This window comes from Dipodomys ordii, unplaced genomic scaffold (genome assembly GCF_000151885.1).
Source record: "Dipodomys ordii isolate 6190 unplaced genomic scaffold, Dord_2.0 Scaffold60, whole genome shotgun sequence".
NCBI classification, from domain to species: domain Eukaryota; kingdom Metazoa; phylum Chordata; class Mammalia; order Rodentia; family Heteromyidae; genus Dipodomys; species Dipodomys ordii.
The window spans coordinates 10,518,265-10,536,809 of NW_012267276.1; the positions used below are offsets into that span (position 1 = coordinate 10,518,265).

Consider the following 18,545-nt stretch of genomic DNA (forward strand, 5'->3'; position numbering starts at 1 on the left):
GTCTATACATTTTAATAATAGGCCCTAGGTAAGGTATGAAGAATTAGTGATCAGTTGTTCAAAACTACCTTGAGGGACAAACTTACATGTACAGGTCACTAACTCTGAGATTCATATGTCCAAAGTTGGCAACATCCAATTCGGATTGATTCATGTTGGTGAGGTTGGACAGATGCTCTCACCTACCAGGCTGAAAGACACATAATATAGCTACTCTTTATGGATGTAAATGGAAAGCTAACCAACTGATACTCATAGGTATAACGTGATGTATTTCTTATCATTCCAGAGTCTTGGGGAATTTTAACCCAAGATTCAGTAATAACAAATTGTAAAACTAAGCCTTCCCTTATGATATGTACAGGAGTATTTGTTCAGAAAAACATTACTTATTCAATAAACTGGAAAGGAATAGGTGAAATGTGTGGGCCTACTTCTGCTCAGCAATAGGATTTAAAACCACTGCATAGCCAGCTTTGTCCTTTAGAGTGGATTGTTCCTGTCAATTAGGGGTTTTCAGAAAGATGGAGAGATGGGTCTTCACCCTCACAGTCCCTGAACACAGGTGATTGTGAAGTTTCTTCAAGTAGGGACTGTTCACTTAGTGCATTTAAGTTCCTGGCTCTTATTTTACATTCTGCTCTGTTATATATGGGTCCACCTTTTAATTTTGAGGGAGAATTCCTCTGAGGAGGAGAGCAGCCTGTTATGAAACAGAGTTGTTCCTTGTGACAAGAAGGAATTCTATTGTTTCTGTTTGAAGCAAAGACAGTGCATCCATGTTTCCAAATACTTTGTTTCTGAATTTTGTTTAGCAGGTCCCTAATCCCTCCTGCCTCAGCTCCACTGTTTGTGCTTTCAGTTCTGGTTGGGAGGCTGCTGGCATCTGTCTTAGGTGTGGTGTAGAAAGGGCAATGTAGGTCACAGAATCATTCATGGAGATGGGGTATGGGGGTCCATCCATTTCTTCCATGTATATGTTATGATTGTATGACATAGTTTGCGCCATTACAATATCCTGCTTTTGTCTCTGGAAGGATTTTCTTCGCAATGTACAAGGCGGTGTATTTTATACTCCCATGTATGAGACATGGCTTGGGATCATGAATGAAGACCGTGAAGACGAGAAAATCATTCTGGCCCAGAGGTAGGATGCAGGAAATTAACCTGTTCTGGTTAATAAATCCAACTTTTACACTCTTAGGAAAAAGTAGCTCTATGGATTTGAGTGTTGAAGCTACTGAAATAATTGTGAGTGTTAAAAAACGTTTTGTTTGGTCAGATGCATGCAGGATTTCACAGAGGCAGGCAATAATACTCTGTGTGTCAATGATGGTTTTCCTATGCTATTTTGTCCATGGCATCATTCCCATGTATATATAATGAAAGTTGATGCGAATGGAAGCACATTATACTGATTGATACATGTAACTAGGGGATTATCTCACCTTGGTCAAATACTTACATAAACATCAAAGTCTATATCTAGAATCTCTTATTATAGTATGTAGTTTGGGATGTAATCACTAACCCTGAGTTTATAACTGCCCTTTCAGAAATAATGTAGCTGATTTTTCAGGAAGATTATAGTTGAGTATAATGTGAACCAATACAGAATTTATTTTTAAAGACATTATTATTAAATTAATCTTTATACATTCATTCCAAGTCAATGTGGAGTGTGGTCATCTGAAGGAAATATTTTATGCACTAAAGTATATGATTCCTTTTCTATACTCTCACTGAGTTCTGTGCAATGTACAGAAAAGGTACTTTTTGTATTTAGATTCTCCCACAAGAAATTAGTTGCATGAAGGTGTGTTTTTCTGAGTTCAGTCTTTTAGAAATGCTGCCCAGAGTCAACCAACTGCTGCTGAAACATCTGTTTGGAATGTTAAGTCAAATCCACCAGAATTCCTCCCTAAACCTGATGACCTCCTACAACCTAGCTGTGTCCACAGCCCCCAGCTTGATGTTTCCGCCCCCGGATGCCAGGGCAGGATTTGATATGCAACTCATGAGAAAGGTAATGGCCTCTCCTAAGTTCATTGTGACAACAGAATGACTGGTTGGATATGGAAAGACCAGCCTGACAGAACAGGACTTAAGGAAACAATGGACTGCAGACCTCAGGAAAAGAGATGCTCACCCTATCTCTGGTGAGGTTTACAAACATGTGCAGCAAGGAGAAAGCAGCAGTGTGGTCCTTTCTCTTTCCCTTCAGTATAGAGGAGTCTAGGCTGACCAAACCCTAGGGAAGAAAGGAGAATGACAATAGTGACCATGAACTGCAGCTTTGGAGTTAATCCACCAAAATTCAGCTCTCTTCTTGCCATTGTGGATCTGTGATCTTGGGATGGTTTTCAAGCTAGTGTCTTCCTCGGTACAGTGGAGATGGAGATTCTGCACAGTGCTCGGCCCTTTAAGAAGGAGTTTAAAGTATGAACACTGGAGACTCTCTTGTGCATGTGGGTTCCTCTTCCATTTGTTTTCATTCAGAGAAAGATTGGTCCCTGTTGATAAGCCATCAGATTCCCGTTAGTAAAGAGAATCATCTAATAACTTGTACTGATCTAGTCCATAGAGTGAGACAGAGAGATGAGAGGAACAGACTAGAATCCTTCAGTATTCTTTGAGCTCAGCTCCTTAGGTTTACCTCCCACTAAGTGAAACATCTTCAACTTTTCCTCCCAAATGCACTCAAGTAAAGAAAACAATTTCTCCAGGTTTTCTTTGAGGGATGTTGAACATATAAACTATAGCATATTCCTCATTCACTTGAAAAATAAGAAACCAGTGAAATATTCTAAATCATCTTCACAGTAACACAGGGAGAATGAGACCTGGTTGGGTGCAGGGGCTCTTCCTTCCCCACAGCTCCACACACCAGCTGTCCTGAGTTTAAGGCACGGCACTTTGGAAATGAATTATGTCAGTTCATTCTATTCAATGATTTTCTTTTCAACATTAGCATATACAACAGTAAGCATACTATTTAGAGATATAACAATGATGCTATAAGGAATATATAATTTTGGATATTACAAAGAAGTTGGCAGTTAAGCAAAGTGACTCACTGTGCCTCTAGTCCATTCATTGTGTTTCAAGTTCTGGGCTATAAACACCCTCCATAGGTTGTTAGTTTTGTCTTTGACAAAACTGGTTCCTAGATAATTTTCAATTTAAATTCTGAGTTTCTCCCCACATTCCTCAACCTCGCTGTGTTTGCTCCCAGTCTCACACAGCAGATGATTCATAACTGCCAAATGACAAGAGTGGTTTATGTGTCTCCTTTTGTGTGACAGGTTGCCCTGGTGCAGTTTTTGATTGAAAACACTCCCAGAATCTTTGCCAAAGACTTCACTCTTGTCTTGTAGGAGAGCTCAGGTACTGTGGAAATGTGAGGTGGCCTCAGGAAGCAGGAACAATTTAAATGAACAGTTGAACTACCCTTGGGGAGGAGCAGCAGGGAGGCTGCCCAGGCTTGGGAGATGCTTTAGGCCATGGCCAATGCAGAAGATTCTATCCTGAGGGGAATGGTGCAGGCCAGGGCCCCACCTCTTTCTCTTCCCAAGGCTGATCACAGCTATTACCCTCTCAGGAGACCAAAACCAGGACAAAATGTGTCTGTTTTCAAAAGGCTATAGTGCAATCTCACAATTAGTTTCTTTCAGATCTCAAATTCCAGCAGATCATGTCAGAATCTGAGGATTCCTGTCAGATTCTTTGTGAAAAATAGTTTTTAACCAATTGAATAAATGTAGTAGATTTTTCTAAAAAATCCAGGTCAGCTTCGTAGTTAATTATAGCTTCTTCACCATGATTCATCTCACAAATTGAGCTTAGATTCAGTACCTCAGGCCTTATATTTCTATTTTCTCCCTTTCATGTTTTTGTGGTGTTTATCCCACTGCTTTGAGAAACTCTTTAGGATAGTTCTGTTTGTCAGGATTTGAGATAAGAATTGGAGGCTATGTATACCAAGATTTTTTTTTTGTTCATGTTTCTTTTTAGACTGATAACGAAGCTATGATTGTGTGAGCACCACTGAAGCCCAGATCACATATTTTTGGCTCCCCAATTCTTCTTCCCATCTTTCCAAATCTAAAGACCTTCCTAGTCCACAGAGTACACTAAGTTTTTCACTTATATTATTTTGTCTTATGTTAATTGTTGATATAATAAAATGAAAACAAAATTCAGTGTGTTGGCCAGCCATTTCTTGGTTCATCGGTTTGTGGGTGGTAGGTCTGCTGTTCTGGTTCAACCAGTGACATGTGTGGAGCTGTATCTGCAGCCTTTCCCAGATATCAAAGTGGGCAATGGGTATTCAAGCTCCTGTTCTGTTCATGCCAGTCTGATCAAGAGTCCCATAGCCAACACATCAGTCAATGTAGGTAAAGGCTGCAGAGGGGCATACAAGACAAACTCTAAAGTCATTAGATAGAATGGTGTTTGTTAATTTTGCAGGATTATTCATGTAAGTGAAAAGTCCTGGAAGTATATTCTCAAACAGCTTCACTACCTCATATGCTATATTTCTCTCCAACAGTCTTGAGTTCTCCATTCTTCATTCCAGCTTTCCCAAAAATGTGTTCACTAGAAAGGCTGAAGGAGATAATAGCAGACTATAAGCTCTCTGTGGAATAAGGGCAGATATTTTCCCCTAAAAGATTCCTTGCCCCCCACCATTTATCCCTTAATGTTACCAGGTATAGATGCCACAGCAGAAATGGGTTGGAGAAAGCACTTTTAACTGCTTATTCTTTAAAAATAGTTATTTTCCTAGGTAAATGGGATGCAATCACAACATGAAGAGTTAGGTTAAATATTAGTGATAAAGACCGAAGAGAAGCCTGACAATGTTGCTCATGCCTAACATCACAGTTAATGGAGAGGCTGAGATCTGAGGATTGGGCTTCCAAGTCAGTCCTGAGAGGAAAGTCCATGATACCTCCATTGCCTATTATCCTCAGTCATCACTGCTAGACCATGAACTAAAGCCAGACATGCAGCACACACACATGTGCATGTGCATGTCCACACACACATACAAAAATGATGTGAAAATATACTGTACATGAGTTTTATTATTATAGATAAATATTAAAAGGAAGCAAGAGACCCTCTTAGAATAAAAAATAAAGGTCTGAGTAATAGGAAATTTACCTGACAACAGAGGTCAGAAAATTATCCCCATCCAAGGTGGTAATGCACATCACAAGGAGGAACACTGGATTTGAGTGACATACGTGCTTGGAAGAGCCTCACACACCAACTGTTCAGGAGGAGACAGTAGTATACAGATCATCTCACAGACACAAGTGTGCACAGAGGAGGTCCAGATGAAGGTTAGCTTCTCTCCCCCCTCCACGTTCTCACCAGGGTCTGAGCTCAACACAGACACATTCCTCGTCAACAGGGAAAGCCTGACCTCCACTGAATAAAAATACAGAATCAAACTAGACCTGTACTTTTGAAAAATAAACAAGAGTATATTCATTACCTCCTAGAATTCAGTTTTAGCCTCTCATAATACGTAAGTCTGCCTTTTGGCTGGACTTGTTTCACACCTTTGACCAAACATGATTGTAAGAAGCAAAACATGTTTCAGAATCAAAAGTTTTAAATTTGCACACCTGTATTAATCAGCTCATTTAATGCACAGCAGCTGAATATTTGTTTTCACATCACAAGGTAGCCTGCTGTTTTCTTGGACTCAATTTTGTGAAAACCCATTTCCATTACAGCAAATATAAGGGAAATGCAAACACACTTTCAAAAATTACAAAACAAAGACTAGTCTACTATTTTCCATTCATGCATTATCTTGTGTCTTGTTACAAGTTTCCCTATTCAAATAAGCAAATGATTTAGTTTATTTTTTTTCAGGACAGTCCAACACCCATGGAAATAAGTTATAAACACTTCAGGATGAAACCCTGTGTGTTCTAAATTATAGGTCATTGTGCTCCTTTTGGTCCAAGTGCATTTATGATCCTGGACATATATTAGCACAGCTAGGTCTGTATCTACTGGTTTGTTCATCTTTGGAAAATTTCATTGGATTTCCATATTTGTGTGTGTGAGATTGTATGTGTGTGTGGTGAGTTGGCCTACTATTTGTCTTAACATTTGACTTATCCTTCAAAAATCTTCAGTGGAATTGTTGATTGTGTGTGTGTGTGTGTGTGTGTGTGTGTGTGTGTGTGTGTGTGTGTGTGTGTAAGAGAGAGAGAGAGACTGCCTGTGATAGTGGGTACCTGTGCTGGGGTTTGAACTCAGGGACTATTGTTGTCTCCGAGCTTTACCACTTAAGCCACAAATTCACTTTCAGAGTTTTGGTAGCTAATTGGAGATAACTGTCTCTTAGACTACCTCACCAAGGCTGGCTTCTTACCATGACACTCAGATCTCAGCATACTGAGTAACTAGAAATATAGCCACCTTGGCTCAGTAGAGTTCTGGACTTTTTTCAGTCACTTTAAAGATCATCTACATTGCATCATTTCTATGTATCTGACTCATGTTCTCCCTTTCCTGATGGAGATATTTGATGTAGCTAGGCAGGACACAATTCACCACTCTCTGGAAAACAAATACATTTTTTTCCTGTGACCTTTTCCAATATAGACATTTTGTCAATATAATGATATAATGAGTTAGTTCTGGTGGAAGGGAAGTTAGATGTTGAAATGACAGGTGTTATTTGGTCAGGGCAGGCTGTCTGAGTTATGAAAATGTCCCTGTGGACTCCATTACTTTGTACAATAAACATGTTGTAATTACAATGTGAAAGTGGATAGAGACTCTACAGGTAACAGTCCACATGGTTCCTCAAGTTTAGCTTGGTTTAGAAAGGGTTAATGAAGTCTGGAAGGGCTAATGGATATGAATTTCTGTCTGCTACTTGCCACTCTGGGAATGTTGCCCCTCTTTTACTGTCTTTTGATTTCTCCATTGAAGCAAGGATTTTCTTTGTTTGTTTTGAGGCATGGTGACTGGAGCGATGGCCTGGCTAGACAGGTGTTCTACACTATGCACCTGACAAGAAGCATATGCTTGCAAGGATTCTGAGAGCCTTAAAGGCCTGGGGAGTGTGGATGAGAGGTTCCCATCCCTGCTGTGTGCAGATCCCAAGAGCAGTTCATTTGTAATAAGCCAAAGTGGAAGCAAGATAGAATCCTCCATGGGCACAAGGTCAAACAGCGTGCCCTGGGTCATTGAAGAAAATTATCTGAGAGCATGATATTAGTGAAAGGCACTCCCTAAAAGTGTGGATGAAAAGGGTTCTGAATAATAGAGGAATGTATTTTATTTTCTTTTATTATTTTTTTGTGTGGGTGTCTGGCCATGGGGCCTGAGTTCTGGGCCTGGGCACTGTCCCTCAGCTCTTCAGCTCAAGGCTAGCACTCTACCACTTGAGCCACAGCGCCACTTCCAGCTTTTTTCTTTTCTGCTTATGTGGTGCTGAGGAATCCAATCCAGGGCTTCATGCATGCAAGGCAAGCACTCTACCACTGAGCCACCTTCCCAGCCCAGGAATGTATTTTAAATGAGTGTATTATAGAAATGTATAGAAAGCCAAAATGAAACTATTGCCAATTAGTTTTAAAAGCTAATTCAAAAGAGAAATAGGTTGGTTGCAGGTTCTCTCTTGTAATCCCAGCTCCTCAGGAAACTGAGGTAGGATGGCTTAAAGCACAACTGGCCAAGGAAGTGTGAGAAACTGTGATCTTCAATAAAGAACAACAACAACATCAAAAAGCTAGAAGTGCAGCTGTGGCTCAAGTGGTTAGAGTGTTATCCATGACCAAATTAAGCTTAGGGAAAGTACCCTGGCACTGTGTTCAAGTCAAATGATTGGCAAAAGTAAAAAGAGAGAGAAAGAGAGCAAGAAAAATTGCACTATCAGATAATACCAAGTGATATAATCTGAGAACTTGTACCTGAGGACTCCTTGTGGAAAACTTGGTTCCAGAAGGCAGTGTTTAGAGATATTGAGGTCTTAATTAAGAGGGACCCCTGCAAAAGATCATGAAATAACTGGAGTGCTGCTCTCTGAAGGATTAGAGTATGACAGGTGTGGTTAGTTCTCCTGAGAGGATTGTACTAATGACAACCCCTGCTCTATGCAGTCTGTCAGCTTCTTAGCTCAGCATAGGCTCTTTCCATGGTGCTCTTGGTCCTTGAGCTATGACCAAGAATAGGTGGCCCTGAACTGGACCCATGTTTCAGGAAAACCAGTCTTGATTCCTAAAATTCTTTATTATATGCCCAGCCTCTCACATTTTTGTAGCATTGCAGTTAAACAAATATACTGGGTTATGATGCAGTGCAGCACACTTTAGGGCGGTACTAAAGGGAGATAGAAAAATGTATGTACTATAGGTAGCATATTTTACAATAGCAAACTTATCTACAGTTATCTCAAAGAAATTTTGAAAGGGAGCCAATCAGGAAGGAAGGGGATGTTTAGACCAGGCACAGTTTAGGTCCAGATGAGAGTTACCTCTCCTCCATATCCAACCCTCACCAGTGACTGGGCTCAGCACAGACACACTCTTGGTCAACAAGGAAAGCCTGACCTTCACTGAATAAAAGTACAGAATCAAAGTAGATCTGAGCTATTGAAAAAGATGCAAAAGCGTAATACCTACTAACATCTGTTCATAGAAATTACAACTTAGTATCATTCTGACTTTTGTGGATTTATTTCACACAGTTTGATGAAGCCTTGTTCTGAAATCCAAAGGGGTTTCAGAAAGAAAGTTTTCCATTTCTACAACTGAGAAGGGCAGCTCCCTTAATGCACAGCATCTAAATCCTTTCTAGCTTGTTTTGTTTTTATATCAGAGACGTTCTGTTTCCCTAGAGTTAAATTTTTGAAAATCTGTGCACCATAAGCTAGTGTGTCAACAAACAAACAAGGGAAGTGACAAAGCAAACTATTTTCTTTAGTCAAATAAGTCCGTCCTTAGTCTTTAGATGTTGGGTGGCCTTATGAGAAAAAGTAATAAACATAACTAGCACAGAAAGGAACTCTGTGAATTCTGGGCATGTGTAGATATTCCTGAGGAAGGAATCTTAGCATCACACAAAAATAATTTGCCCTAGTAACACAACAATGTAACATTTCATTCAGGCAATGCATTGTCTCATTGGGAAGGGTTCTATAGACAAATTTGTTCATCTTTCAAAAATCTTCAGTGGATTTCTGGACTGTGTATGTTATGTATGGGTGTCTTGGTGCTTGAACTCAGGGTCTGGATTTGACCTTTATTGTTTGAGGCAAGTGGTCTACCCCTTGAGCCACAGCTAGACTCTGTTTTTGTTTTTGGTTATTGTTTGATTTTTTTATTTGGCAGGCGTGTGTCTTAATCTCTGAAGCTGGGGGATGTTACTGAGATAATTTGCTACAGTCAGGACTTGACCTCTTGTGTCACAACACCATTTCCAGCTTTTTATGAAACTAATTGGAGAGAACAGTCTCATGGTCTTTTCTGCCCATGCTTGCTTCAAGCAGGCTTTTAAATCTCAGCCCCTGGAGTAGCTAGGGTTACAGGCATGACCCACCACTGGCACCTGGCATTTGGCTTTCTTGGTAGTTAACTGGAAACGAGTCTCAAACCTTCCTCACCCAGGCTGGCTTCAAATCAAGATGCTCAGACTTCAGTATGCTGAGTAGCTCAAATTAACATTATAGGCTTCAGCCATGTGTGGTTAGCTGACTTTTTCAGTTGATTTTTCTGTTCCCTTTCAGGAGCATCTTCAGTGCATCCTGGGAGGTTTGTGGCATGTTTTCTCTGTCTCCTGATGTAGATAGGAGATTTAGTTAGGTGATTCTCATTCTACCCTCTTTGGCAAAACACATAATTTCTGTGAGATTATTCCCCAAATCTGCAGTTCTCTTTTGTACACTTTCAGTGAACCTCATTCAATTGTATGAACACACTAAAGGAGAATTCTAGAAACAAACAATACATAGTTTGTAAATTGCACAGAATCTGAGCAGTGTGCTGAACCTCACTGTCTCTGCAGTGCCGTGTGTACCAGAATGTGAATCGTACCTCATCCAGGGCACCTCATCCAGCCACCAGGCCTTTAGTCCTTTAGAATCCCTGCTGTCAGCAGGTCACATGCTGTGTGGCAATTCCTGGAATAACTGTGTGTTTTTCATGTGCTTCACCTGAGGAGGTGATGGCACTACAGCACAAGAGTTCTGTTCACCACTCAGAAAGGACAAAGAGAAACCAGATATTTCTCCCTTATGTGGAAGGTAAGAGCAAGTGAGACAGTATGAGCCTGATCTCCATCACACACTTTCATTATGATACTTTGTGATGAGTGCTCTAATCTATTCTTAATTTCTCAGGGCTCTTAAGGTATACTAAGCTTTACTAAATGTATGCTTAGTATATTTAGCATGCTAAATATATACATATGTGCATATGCACTGTATTTGAGGGTGGGTCTATATAGTATATATAATAGAATGTATAACATTATATATTTTATTCCATACCATGTGATCTCTGCACCAGGCCTTGAATCATAAGCCAATTTGCCCCACCAGGATTTATGCTATTTAAAGGTGAACCATCCCTATGGGAAATGCTACATTCATTTATAGTCAACGTACTGCCTGGATAGTATCTATTAATAATGTAGTAATCCCTTCCTAGCTGTCACTTTACATCCATGAATCTTTCCTAGTGTATCGTTTTACTTTAAATTGCATCTTTACTCAACACCTATGACTGACTATGGAGCATTCTCTAGTTAATTTGTTATGAATGTGTTTGTATGGGGCTCACAGCATGCTTAGTATTAAATATTATGTCCAGTTATATGCCAGTGATTGAATATGTATAGAGATATGTCCTTGGCTTCTATGCAAGTATTCACCATTTTATGCAACACAACTCTACTGAGCACATTCTCTCAACTAGAGATAAAGAATCTGATGGCCTTTGCAGAGCAGCCTGTTTTCCAATCATGTTTCCCAGATCTCATACTTCTGACTAGCCAGAATTTCATGCAGGAAAAACTGACTCCTGGCTTCCATATTCTCTTAAACATCGTATCAACAACTACAAAATGAAATAAGAAAATCCTTGGGACCCTGAAACTGTGAAAGATCACAGTTGTGATCATCTTGTTGTGAGGGAAGAAAGGCTGATTAGTACCTTTCTGGTACTAATCATGACCAAACTGGCAGTAACACTGCACGTGCATCAATCAGTTATACTCAGTGATGTAATAAACATTTCTAACATCAAAGTAATGGTTGTTGGTATGGGTATCTATTTCATTTCAGGAAGAAAACTTTCATAGGTGAATTGTCTTAGCAAATTATCTCTCAAGTCAGGAACTGGTTGCTCATGACTGTCATCCTAACAACTCAAGAGGCTGAAGTCTCAGGGTTATTGTTTATAGCCAGCCTGTATAGGTAAGTCCTTGAGACACATCACCATGGGAAGTAGTTGCTCAGGTAGTAAAATGCTAGTCCTTAGCAAAATTCATTTAGGAATACTACCCAGGCCCTGTGTTCTACTTTCAGAACCAGCTCACGCACACACACACACACACACACACACATGCATACACACACACATACACACACACAAACACACACACAAGTAAATACGTAAATTAGCTTTCAATGATGACATTACATTACTATTTTATATTTATTGGAATATATTTCTATGTCTTTCTACATTTCTATATATATGGTCCAGGTTATACAAGTTTACAAAAGACAAGATTGTAGAGCATAGAGTAGATGAGCACTGACTAGGGGTTGGATTAGTGGGAGGTGTGGGAAGGTGGTGGGCGTGGCTGTGGAAGGGGAAATAACCAGTGTGTCTCCAGTGGAATCACCCTGGTGTCTGCTGTGTCTGCATGGAAGTTCTGCTGGTCTGGATTTGGATTTGTACAAAGATTCCTGATAAAAGCTTGGTCCCAGGGTCAGTGGGGGAGAGATGTTGGCATGTTTATGAAGAGGGACCTGTGTAAAGAAGCTGTCTAGGAAGCTGCTCTCTGAATGAGAAAAACTCTGGAGATCTGGTAAGTTCTCCAGAGAGGATTACAATTACCCTGTCTACTCTGCCCAGCATCCTGGCTCAGCACAGGCTCTCTCCACAGTGCTCCGGTCACTGAGATATGAGCCAGTCCAGGGCCCTGACCACAGGGCAAGGTTCAGAATACCATGATTTGGATATTCATCCTTCATGATTATCACTTAAACTTCTTTTTTTGTTAAATATCTAGGCCCAGGCATATTTAGAGCACTGAAATTTCAAGGAATATACTCCATTATGATGCAGGGCTATATTGAAGAGCAACACAAAAATATATGTAGTATGTGTATTAGTTATAAAAATCACAAGCATATATATGTATGTGTGTATGTATATATATGTGTACACACACACACACACACACACACACACACACACACACACACACAATATTAGAAAGTTGAAAAGAGCCAATCAGGAAGGAAGAGGATATGTCAGACTGGCAATTATGGGATAAGCCTTAGAACTATGACATCACAGAGAGAGGAACTACCAGACTACCAGCTCTCAGATTCCAGGCAGTTGACTGCGGTGTCTGTTGGAGCTGCAGTCATGTCTGCTATCCAGAGCCACGAAATGGACAAAGACAAGTGTTCACTGCAATCCCCACACTCACCATGTGTGGCTTCCCTGCACGAGGTAGTCTGTGAAAATGCTTGTATTGAGGTTCTTCTAGAGGGGGCCCTGGAAAGTGTTCTGTCTTCTTTCTCCTGATTTCTGTGCACTGACTCTGACCTTCAATGCTGTTCATAGAAAGTGACCCCTGTTCACACTGTTCAGAGCTTGGGGTGAAGACAGGTGTCCTCACATTCTCAGAGGAGATGGGAGTGAAGCTCAATGGGAGATGGTGTGGAGGAGACTCTGCCCACACCTGAGCCAGTGAGCAGAGGTTTCCACATTATTGATGTAGTGACCATTACTACAGTGCCACAGCACTACTAATAAGAGAGACAGTACGACCAACAAATCTAATTACTTTGTCACATTTAAGAATTCTTTGGGTTTCCACGTATTTTGTGATGTTCTTTCTCAACTTTCTCTTCCCCAAAAACAATATTAATATAAATAAGGTGCGAATAACATTCCAACTAGGTACAGTTATATCACTTTTCAAAGTAGAACCAAAGCAATTGTGAATTATTTCTTTGTAGATATTCGTATTATTCATAAACATGCTTTTCTCACATTTAGCTGTGATGTTTGGTCAGTTTGTTGTGGTCATCTGCTTAGCCTTGCCCTAACATTTCCCCTGGCTCACTGTTTCCTTGCCAGATTCTTCTCCTTTCTCAGGACAAGTGAATTAGCTTCCTGCCTTATTCTTTTCCCCATCGCTTAGAGAAGAAAAGGTTCAAGATCTGTTCCTATATCTGTCCTCCTTATGTCTTAAAAAGTGCTAAAGCTTTTCTGTTTGCTTTAAAATCTAAAGCACAAAGTCTCCTGGTATCAGTGACAAAGTCAGGTTAGGATTGAGAGGGCCACCTGTGGCACTGTGTGTCCCCATCCATTTGGCATAAATCTCTGGGACATATGTTTACACTGACTGTGTGTGGTGTTGGTGTGCAGCAGGAAAGCCATCTTCCTGAGGAGGATGCTCAGCAGGACAGACCTGTGTCCCTGGAGGACAATGACAGAGCCCTGCTCATCCACAGCCCAGTGCAAATGAGAAGAGGCTGGAGGAGGAAGAAGAGGCACCTCTTCCTCTTCAGTGATGTGTTGCTGGTGTCTAATACCAAGTACGTATGGACTGCATGCTCTCCTGCAAAGCACACAATGCTTTTCACTCACAAATGACTTTATATAACCCTCACCTTAGGGCAACTTAGAATTTTTATTCATTTCTTTTTATAGAAGTTTAGATTCCTGGCTTAATTCTCAAGAACATAGTCAAGACTGAAGGAAGCAACATGGCCTTGTGGTGTATCCCCTGTCTGTCCCAGCACAAAGGGTTTTGAGGCAGGAGGATCCAGTTAGAGCCTAGGCTAGACAACATACAAGGGCCCCATCTAAAGAAATCAAATGAAACAACCAAAACCATAATTATGTGACAGTCTTCATCTGATTTAAATGTGACCAAACAAAAGCAGATATTGGGACAGAGATTATTTCCATTATCTGAGCGAAACTTCCCAATATGTAAGTAACCACCTAAGCAGCCCAGGGCAGCATGCTTACAACTGTCATCCTAGCTACTGAGGAGACTGAAACTTGAGGAATGTGAGTCAAATCCAGTCTGGCACGGATGTCCATACAATTACCCTCCAAAAAGCTAGCAGCAGGGATAGGACCCCAGTGATAGAGGGCTAGCCTTCAGCAACAAATGTCAGAGACAGTAACAAGGCCCTGAGTTCAAACCCATTGACTCAAAAAAAGAAAAAATAAAGTGAAAATGATGGTGCTTAATTCTCTTTGCAGATATAAGAAATGTTTTAAGATAAACAATGTAATCCCGCTGCAAATCCTGTCTATGGCCAAATGTAGGGAGAAAGAAGCAAAAGGTGATGGAAATTCCAGAAAGTCCTTAATCTTGAGCTGGCCCAAGGAGAAATTCAAGGTCACTTTCCGGTAAGACTGACAGTTGTGTTCTGTACATACCACAAAATCAAACACACAGTTTCTATCAACGATGGAAAATATAACTTATTTTCATCTAGAATTTATTACAAGAGAAATTGTTGTAATTTGGTTATTTTCTAGGTTAATCTTTCACCTTTGACTTTCATAATGACCTTTCATAGACACACCTCTAGACATTTTTAGATTCCAATATATTCAAATGGACCAGTATTGTACTGGTAGTGACCAGTGATTTTCACTGAGTTTACAGAATCTTGTTGGGGGAGAATGGATGTTCATAGTTTGAAAGTCCAGGTTTTTTCCTATATATTGTATCACAGTAATAGAATTCAATCAGCAACTGTTAGTGAATCCTTAAAGTATGTTAGAAAATTTTATTTTGCACTTTCAGTAATTCTCTGTATATGTCATCAACTAGCAAAGCACTTGAATTGCTCTGTAGTAGACAGGATTTACTAATAAAGTACAAGTTAGTTTTTCCGACACAAATGCCTAGGCATGCATGAAGACAGAAAATGGAGTTAGACAGGTTGAATCACGTGGATTCACAAGGAAGGTGTAAAGTGTGTCCTCCATAGTCTCAAACCGCATCCTCATTTCTACCTGTTTTATACATCAGTTCCACTTCATGCAGGCAGTTTACCTTTCCTCTCGGCCAAGACCTCATACATCTTATAAGCTTGAGATATATAAGAAAAATAGTTCTGATGAATGTGTCTTGAAAAGTGATCGAAAATGTTTGGTAATCTAGACATGTGTGTGTGTCCATCTCTGCAATGACTTCTCAATGGCATATTTCTCTGAAGCTTCCCACTTCTTTTATTATTATTATTATGAAAATACTGTACAGAGGAGTTACAATTACATGGGCAAGATAATGAGTACATTTGCTTCCCACTTCTTATTGCATAGTAGAACTCCAGGATAAAGATTAAAGGAAGCTGGTGAAATTAGGAAATAGAAGAGGAGTTCCTAGAGAACTATACCTTTAAGGAAAATTAAAATATGGCAATTGCATCATCATAAATTGTATTAGTTGTAAAGCTGTTGCACTGTCCAGCCTCCTTGGTCTTTGGAAGATAGCTATTATTACCATTTTGCAACATGGCCTCAGGAAATAGACAGGAGGGCAGCATAGAATTGTTAAGTAGAAGAGCTATTAATGATGGAAATAAAAAGTGTGCAGACATTGCAAAAAGTAAATATTGGATTGTTACACACCCCAATGATCCTACTCCTGATGTTCACACACACACACACACACACACACACACACACACACACAAATGAAAGCAATAATGTTTATACTGATGTGGTTTGGAACAACAAGAAAATAGTTTTACAGTATAAAATCAGTGTGTTTCTAGAGCAAATGTGTGCCAGGTTAGGAAAAGTCATAAAGGGTGAGTAATATGCCCAATGCTTGCTTTCAATCTCTTCAGAGGATAGAAATATAACAATAGAAGATGATAATACAGAGTACAGAAAATACCAATCTTAGCATTCATCATTAAAGACATAGTGTGATGGGTAATGAAAAGTAATTTTCCCAGGAAATAACACAGCATATTACAGTCCTGACATTTCTATAAGGAAATGAAACACTGCAACTTTTCCATATTTTAAATTTTTCTTCCAAATTTTTATCCTTCACTGCTGGATTAAAAATATCCCATCCAGCCAGAAGCCAGTGGCTCATGCCTGTAATCCTAGCTACTCAGGAGGCTGAGATCTGAGGATCACGGTTCAAAGCCAGCCTGTGTGGAAAAGACTTTGGGACTCTTACCTCTTGAGGTAAACCACTAGAAAACCAGAAGTAGCGCTGTGGTTCAAGCGGTAGAGCACTTCTTGAGCGGGAAGGGCTATGGGACAGTGCTGAAGCCCAGAGTTCAAGCCCCATAACAGACAAAATAAAAGTGTAAAAAAAAAGTAAAAAAATCCCACCCAAATGACCATATGATTTAATTTTTGTACCATCTTCATTGTTGAATAGCATATCAGCTCTGTCTGGTTTTATCATTGTGGACTGAAGGCATTGCTGGTGTTAGACTTGACTACAGTCAGGTGGCTTGCAGCACACATTAGAAAATAAGTTTCTCCATGTCGATTCCAATTTCTCTTCCATTCCAAAGTCTAATTCACATCACAGTCAGATCACCAGAAAAAGGCAGAGTCCATCAAACCCCAGTTATGAGTAGGTTCTTATTCCACTCACATTCACATTGATACTCCTGGACTGATAGTCTCTCTATCTTTAAAAATAGAGTTATACTCATAGCATGAATGTGAAAAGTAGCATAATATTTTTCTCTTGTTTAAATCACAGTTCTTCAGAGCTAAAAGAAAAATGGTGCTCTTTACTTCAAAGGTATTTTCCAATGTTCATACTTATATTTTTTATTTGTTAGTGAATGAATAAAAGTCTCTGCAAACAATGTCCCCAATCAATTCTCCCTATATTAATAGAAATGATGTGTCCTGTCTACTATTAGAAATAGAATACACTTTTTTTTCATAAGAAAAGTTGGTTGTTACCCAATAAGTTCACTTGGGCTGCAACTGATAGGTGCTTGTGTACATTTTCTTGTTTTTGATTTATTTTATTTTTTTATTGTGAAAATACCATACAGAGGGGTACAGGCAAGGTAATGAGTACATTTCTTATCAAGCATTGTTGCCTCCCCTTCACATAGTAATTTTGTAAAAACAATGGATCTGCTTTCCAAATGTCATTTCCTTGGGCTACCTCTTGCATTCTGGATCTCATACATTTTTATATCAAATAACATTTTATATTTTCAAAGTATGAGCTAATTCTTTGTGTTTTTTGTACTTTTATCCAATTGATCAGATATAGCAACATTCACAAAGAGAAGGAACTTCAGAAGCATATTCAGGTGCAGAACTTTGCCAATAATTTCCAGAAGTCTGGCTCTGTAAGTATTTTTAAAAATAAACAGAGAATATCCTTTGGCAGGATGGAGACTGGATGGTCCTTGTAGGAGAGCACAGACTTGCCTCTACCTGATCCATTTCAATGCTAAAGGTGTTTAGATATAGAATTTGCTATGTCAGCCAGGCACCAGTGACTCATACCTGTAATCCTAGCTACTCAGGATGGTAGATGTGAAGACTGTGGGTCAAAGACAGCAAAGGCAGGAAAATCCATGAAATCCTTAGCCCCAAAACCTACAGACAAAAAGCCAGAAAAGTGGTACTGTGGCTCAAGTTGAGAGTGGAAGCCTTGAGCAAAATAAGCTAGAGACAGAGCCCAGACCCAGAGTTCAAGGCCTAGTACTATCAAAAAAGAAAAAGAAAAAAGAAAATAGAATTTTGTAGGTCTCCTTTGCTTTTTCATTTCACCTAGCTTACTGCTCCCTTAGAGACCCTGAATTCCTCTCCTCAAACAGTAGATTAAGCTTCCTGCCTCCTTCTTTACCCATCCCTTAAAGAGGAAAAGGTCCAGGGCTCTCTATTTTTGTATCTGCCCTGTGACCATTTTCAAAATGAACTAGCTTTTCTTCTTGCTTTTGAACCACAAAGTGCCTTGGATGTTAGTTACCAAGTGTCAGTCGAGGAAATGTTGCATTGTGCACCACTAAAGTTGGGCATAAAGCTGTATCCCATACTTGAGCACTGACTGTGCTGTGGTGTGCTGTGCATCAGGAGAGCCATCATCCTGAGAAGAAAACTCAGCAGGACAGACCTGTGTTCCCTGGGGACCCTGGCAAGACCCTGCTCATCCACAGCCCGGTGCAGATGCAAAAAGGATGCAAGAGGAAGAAGCAGCACCTCTTCCTGTTCACTGATACATTACTTGTGTCTAATGCCAAGTATGTATGGACTGCCTGCTCTCTTGCTCAACACAAAACGCTTTTCAATAGC

At 39.9% G+C, this 18,545-nt stretch overlaps 1 long non-coding RNA gene across 1 annotated transcript; it reads left to right on the forward strand.

The window, feature by feature from the left end:
• The first annotated feature begins 1,938 nt into the window (after window positions 1-1,938).
• LOC105989849 lies at window positions 1,939-4,157 on the forward strand. Its single transcript, XR_001175269.1, has 3 exons — window positions 1,939-2,026; window positions 3,306-3,387; window positions 4,015-4,157. It is a non-coding gene; the product is annotated as an uncharacterized LOC105989849 (long non-coding RNA).
• Window positions 4,158-18,545: the final 14,388 nt, after the last annotated feature.